The sequence below is a fragment of the Pinus tabuliformis genome, chromosome 2_2 (assembly GCF_031772625.1).
Source record: "Pinus tabuliformis cultivar Carrire ecotype Pingquan chromosome 2_2, CPIR1, whole genome shotgun sequence".
Lineage (NCBI taxonomy): Eukaryota > Viridiplantae > Streptophyta > Pinopsida > Pinales > Pinaceae > Pinus > Pinus tabuliformis.
In genome coordinates, this window is record NC_142300.1 from 1,317,364,347 (window position 1) to 1,317,371,008 (window position 6,662).

General features: G+C 43.2%; 1 long non-coding RNA gene across 1 annotated transcript; it reads right to left on the reverse strand.

Annotated features, from left to right (window-relative positions):
• Positions 1–377: 377 nt before the first annotated feature.
• LOC149198384 (uncharacterized) lies at positions 378–960 on the reverse strand. The gene is made up of 3 exons (XR_016254267.1): positions 917–960; positions 718–784; positions 378–622 (listed from the first exon to the last, which is right to left on the reverse strand). It is a non-coding gene; the product is annotated as an uncharacterized LOC149198384 (long non-coding RNA).
• Positions 961–6,662: the final 5,702 nt, after the last annotated feature.

Below are 6,662 nucleotides of genomic sequence, written 5' to 3' on the forward strand. Positions count from 1 at the left end.
CCGTAATCAAGAACTTATTATAACTGTGATGCAAATGAACAAAGGAAAAGACAACAGTGTATATAGGAGCTCATTATAAGCTTATTAACCCTTGGCATGGAAATGTAAGTGAACTGGTATTAACCGGAATTAATTCAGAGACGTATATATATTTAAAAATAAAGTAGATAAGGAAACCCTTAATCGCAGCCGCAGACATATAATATGTGATACTGTGAAACCATGAATAGCCGCTACCTGGCACGATAACAGTATGAGAATATTATAACTAAAAACAAGCCGAAGCCATTCACCAGTGACGGAGTTGAACATTAAATAGAACAGAGTTATCATTATAAAGCTCAGTCAGAATCAGTGACCTTTAGAAACCAGGTCGGCCAAAAACAATCACATCTTCAAATACGATGGATGATGTTGAATTTATACAGATGTATAATCTGTTCGTAAATGTCAAAAGCATAGAATAGATCTAGATCTGATAAAACTACAGAATACAGAGTTTGAACAGAATTTAACAGTTAATAGAACATAAGCGTCGAGGCCATAACCTAGGCACAGCTGGAACGGCCATTCCAGAAAGGCCGCCATGCATAGCTGCATAAAGGTTTGGTCCAGAAGCAACCTGAGACACAGGTGGAGAATGGGCCGTCTCAGTCATGATACAACCCTGAATCGCACTCAATACAAACAATAGAAACCCTGGAGGAAACGACCTACCTGGAACTGCCTTGGAACCGAAACCCTTCAGCGGTTGAAGCAAATGAGCTGCGGCATGAGGCGGAACCTAGCAAACGTTCAAACAAACCCTGATTGATTAGTATTCATTCAGTGAGTCATAAACTAGTTATGGTAGTGCAGAAACGGGACACAATGAGACATAACCAACAGTAAAATGAGATAGGGAGGCGCGGCAAACCTGGAGGAGGCAGAGGAGTGACGATCTGGAGCAGAACAAAGAGCTTGGAAGTTGCAGCGTAACTCAGCGGAGGAGGTCGATGACTGGTAGGTGAACAAATGAGTCATAAACGGAGACCCTTGAACTTTTATACACAAGACCAAACCCTAAGTAAGGCAGGACCGTCCGATGGAGCCGAGTGATCCCTATCGTCGATTTTGGGCGGGAGGCCGAGCGTAAATCCCAGGGTTGGTCAACCCTCTTAGACCACATGGCCTTCACATGATGAGGGGCCATTTGGCTACGGTAGCAGTGAGCTGGCGTGCTTACTCTGCCATTTGGCAGTAAACACCAATTGAATGCCGTCAACTCACAAGTGCCAATATATATATCATTAATAAAGGATTTGCAGCACGTTTAGTTTGAGCTTTAAACACCTTATGTATATCCGTGGTGTCAAAGTATTGAACCATAAACCATTACAACTTACACCAACCCTTATGTGATCATGTGGTAGATGGATTATACGATAAGTGAATATTAAATATAAGGTTGCAAGTGTAAAGTTAACCATATCATAAATTTTTTTTTATGGCTGTAATTTTGGTTTATAGAAGGGAGTGTGACAATGTGGTATCAGAGCCCAAGTTCCAAAACTGAGACCTCTGGAACAGCAATGGGAACAGAAAGAACAATTATCTTATACATGTATACAGTACAATGTCATTAATCATGTTTTTTGTGTAACCAGGAATATATTGAGACATTCAACAGCTGACAGTTATACAGTAAGATGGAGGAAATGCCGGGAGCTGGCGGCATCCCACCAGATAATACAGGACTGTGGGTTCAGCTTGGTGCTGAGACACGCAGTACTAATCAGGCAATACTTCAAACAGTTCAAGAACTGAAGGGTGAGATGGCACGCTTGCGAGAAGACAATGCACGATTAACCATGGAACAAGAAAGAATATTGAAGAGCCTATCTGAAAAACAAAATCCACCCTTACCCAGTCCTAGTGCAGAGCAACGAAGGGGCACTGAGGAACGGAACTATGCTCCTGAGTTTTCAGAAGAACATGAAGACCATTCTGACAATGTACAAGAGCAGCAGGCTACCAAGAGACAGAAAACGGAATTACAGGGTGAATTTCGTAAAATCAAGCCCCCGCTTTTCGATGGAGAGCAGGAGGAAGCGGCGGAAGCATGGCTGATCAACATTAATAAATATTTTCAATTGTATGAATATGATCAAAATCTGAAGGCACGTTTGGCCATATTCCAGTTGCAGGGCAAAGCCACCCTGTGGTGGGAAGAGATTAAAATTGTGAAGGGTGTAACTGAGCAGAGCATAACCTGGGAAAAATTTCAGAAATATTTTAAGGAGAGGTATTTAACTGAGCGCTTTTATGATGAGAAGGCGCGAGAATTTCATGATTTACGACTAGGACAACAATCCATGGATGAATTCATAAATCGCTTTACTTCGCTATTGCGTTATGTGCCCTACATAAAAGAGGAGAAGGCCAAGGTGCAGAGGTTTGTGAGTAGTTTGCCAGCTTATATAAGAGAACGAATTGAGTTTGATAACCCCCGAACCATGGATGAGGCAATTAGGAAGGCCAGAATTTGCTACCAGCAGAACAAACAAAAGGGAGAAATTCCAAGCAGGAAATGGAATGAGAGAAAAGGTAGCAGAAATGTCGGAAGCAACAAAGGCAGCCGCGGAAATGGTGGCAAAGGGGTTGGAAAAGGGCAGTTGAACAGAAGCACAAGTAAGGGTACTTTCCGTCCTAAGCCAAACGAGAGCAGGATGAGTGAGCTCCCTGCTAAATCAGAGGTTGAAGGAACCAGACCTCCAGTTCAATGTTGGGTATGCGAGGGACCGCACTATGCTAGGAACTGCCCACAGCGAAAAAGAACAGATCAGATATCCCAAGTCCATGAAGCTTCCACTGTAGGGGATGTGGCACGCAGCGTACCGAGGATCAATGCAGCATTGGAGGACCGACAGGCAGAATATCAACCTTCCATGGTGGAATTCGAAGGTAAGATTTCAACCCTTGCTGTAGCTGTACTTATTGATCCAGGAGCCACTCTAAGTTATGTTAGTCCAAAAGTAGTGGAACATTGTAAGTTACCATCAGAAAAATTCAAAAACCCATGGCTAGTCCAGTTAGCTACGGGAGCCAAAAGGCGAGTTCTAGCGAAAGTTAATAACTGCGCTTTCAGTATAGCTGGACAGCCTGTGACAGCAGACTTGAATGTACTTCCATTGGGCTCCTATGACATTCTTATTGGCATGGATTGGCTGGAAAAGCACTGGTCACTGGTGAATTGCAAGACCAAGACCATATACTATAAAGATGATGTGGGACAGCAGCAGGAATTACAGGGAATTAAACATCCTGTTCAGATCCGACCTATCACTGCAACTCAGCTGGCCAAATGTGTAAGAAAGAAATGCCAGATTTACGCCGTACAGGTTGGTTATGTGAACCAGAAAGATAAGATGTCTGCATTAAATGACATACCAGTGGTGCAGGAATTCACAGATGTTTTTCCTGAAGATATTCCGGGTCTGCCCCCAAGAAGAGACATAGATTTCACTATTGAATTGATACCAGGGGCAGCCCCAGTATCAAGGGCACCATATCGGATGAGCATACCAGAGTTAACGGAATTAAAGATGCAGCTCCAGGAATTGCTGGATAAACAGTACATTCGACCTAGTGTGTCACCTTGGGGGGCTCCGGTATTGTTTGTGAAGAAGAAGGATGGGACCCTTCGCATGTGCATAGATTACCGACAGCTGAACAAGCTCACGGTCAAAAACAAGTACCCTCTACCCAGAATAGACGAACTCTTTGATCAGGTGAAAGGAGCAAAGTTGTTCTCCAAAATTGATCTGCGATCTGGTTATCATCAGATCAGGATCAAGGATGAGGACATCGCCAAAACTACGTTCCGAACACACTACGGGCACTACGAATTCGTAGTGCTACCTTTCGGTTTAACCAATGCACCTGCCACTTTCATGTGCATGATGAATAGCGTGTTTCACCAGTTTTTGGACAAGTTTGTGCTGATATTTATCGATGACATATTGATATATTCTCGTTCCCAGCGAGAACATGAGGAGCACCTTAGATTGGTGTTGCAAACTCTCCGGGAGCATCAGCTTTATGCTAAATTTAGCAAATGTGATTTCTTTAAAGAGGAAATTCAGTATTTGGGGCATGTAATTACAAATGAGGGAATTGCGGTTGACCCCGAGAAGATAAAATCGATTATGGAATGGCCTACGCCCAAGGATGTTTCGGACATCAGGTCTTTCATGGGGCTAGCTGGCTATTACAGGAGATTTGTGGAGGGCTTTTCAAGAATAGCCTACCCTATTACCTCATTGCAAAAGAAAGGAAGGGCATTTAAGTGGACAGCAGAGTGCCAGCAGAGTTTCGACCGCTTGAAACACCTACTCACCACCGCACCCATCTTAAGAATCGCAGATCCTAATAAGGAATACGTGGTATGCACCGATGCAAGCAAAGAGGGCGTGGGGGGAGTATTAATGCAGGAAGGTAAGGTAATTGCATATGAATCAAGGAAATTGAAGGAACACGAGCAGAGATACTCTGCCTACGACTTGGAATTAACTGCCGTAATTCATGCACTTAAGATGTGGCGACATTACCTTCTCGGAAAGAAATTTCTGCTGTTAACTGACCATCATAGTTTAACGCATTACTTCAATCAACCCACTTTGAATGCGAGACAAGGCCGTTGGGCAGATTTTCTCAGTGGATTTGATTTCGAAATAAAACATTTAAAGGGCAAGGAAAATCGGGTGGCAGATGCCTTAAGTCGGAAAGTTCATTGTTTGTGTGAACTTTCAGCCAGCCGGTGGCGGAGTTCGTTAGTAGAACAAATAAAAATAGCAGCGGACAGCGATTCAGCATATCAGCAGCTGAAGCAGCAGATACAGCAGTCTGACCATGGACAGTTACAGCAAGAGTACACACTGGATAATATTGGATTGTTGTATTTCAATAAGAAAATGTATGTACCTAATTCCGATGATCTTAAGAAGCTGATCCTAGACGAATTTCACACCAGTCATTATGCTGGTCATCCAGGATACCAAAAGATGATTACAGCACTCAGGAAAGAGTATTACTGGCCAAGGATGAAGAGGCAAGTGGTGGAATATTTGGCAAAATGCCTGGAATGTCAGCAAATTAAGGCTGAACACCAACATCCAGCAGGACTGTTACAGCCTTTGCCTATTCCGGAATGGAAATGGGAAACCATCTCCATGGATTTTATAACCGGGCTACCACGGACAAAGAAGGGTAATGATTCTATTATGGTCGTAGTTGATAAACTAAGTAAAGCAGCACACTTTATACCTGTGCAGTCTACTTACAAGGCGGTACAAATTGCACATCTCTTTATGCAGAATGTGTTCCGCTTGCATGGAATGCCAAAGGTAATCATATCGGACCGTGATGTGAAGTTCACATCTATTTTCTGGAAAACATTGTTTGCTGAGTTGGGTACCCAGCTGAATTTCAGCACAGCTTACCACCCGCAAACGGATGGCCAAACGGAGCGAGTCAATCAGGTATTGGAAGATATGTTAAGGGCAAATGTGATGCTCAAGCCTAATCAGTGGGAAGAGTATTTGCATTTAGTGGAATTTGCCTATAATAACGGGTATCATACCTCCACCCAGTTAAGTCCCTTTGAGGTTTTGTATGGGCGAAAGTGCCGCACACCCTCAAGTTGGAGTGGGCTAGAGGATAAATTGAGTTTGGGTCCGGAAATGTTAAAAGACATGGAAGAGATGGTAAAGAAAGTGCGAGCAAACTTAAAGATTGCACAAGACAGACAGAAAAGTTTCGCAGATAGGAAAAGAAGATTTGCAGAATATAAAGTGGGTGACCATGTGTTTGTAAGGATTCAAACCAGAAGGAGCACACTGCAGTGGAGCGGGTGCGCCAAGCTGGCTCCCCGATATTTTGGACCATTTCAGATTCTAGCTAGGGTGGGGCCGGTGGCTTACCAACTTGCTTTACCCAGTCACATTAAGATTCACAATGTGTTTCATGTTTCTGTCCTAAAGAAATATGTGTATGACCCTAGACATGTCATCCAATGGCAAGATGTACGGGTAAGAATTGACTCGATTGGTTTGATTATACAACCAAACTTAATGGAAATTGACTAAGTGCTGGTTGTTTGCAGGTCGAACCGGAAGGCGGGGTCCTAGTCGAACCACAGAGCATTCTCGACCGGAGAGAAGTGCGGCTGCGGAAACGGGTTATTACCCAAATTAAGGTGCTGTGGCAGCATTATAGTCCTGAGGAGGCTACATGGGAAGATGAGGAACTTTTCAGAAAAGCCTATCCTAATTTTTTTAATGAGAATGGACATCGGGACGACGTCCAATCCTAGGGGGGGCAGATGTAATAACCCTGGTAACTTGTAATTTCCGGTAACTGCTGTGGTAAAAACAATATGGGTGATAACTTGTTTTTAAAAGACATTATTATTTGTTAAAAGAAAATGCAATGAATTATTTTACACATGTGTTGAATGAAATGCTGGCAGCCTCCAAAAGAGGCTTTTCTATTAAAAGAAATTAATCAGTTAAGAAACTGAAAAAGAAAGACAACTGCCTCTCACCCTGAAGAGGGGGGGGAAGGAAAACCTCTGGGCTGTTTGGGAACAGGCAGAGGAGAGATTCCAGAGAGGAGTTGTAGAG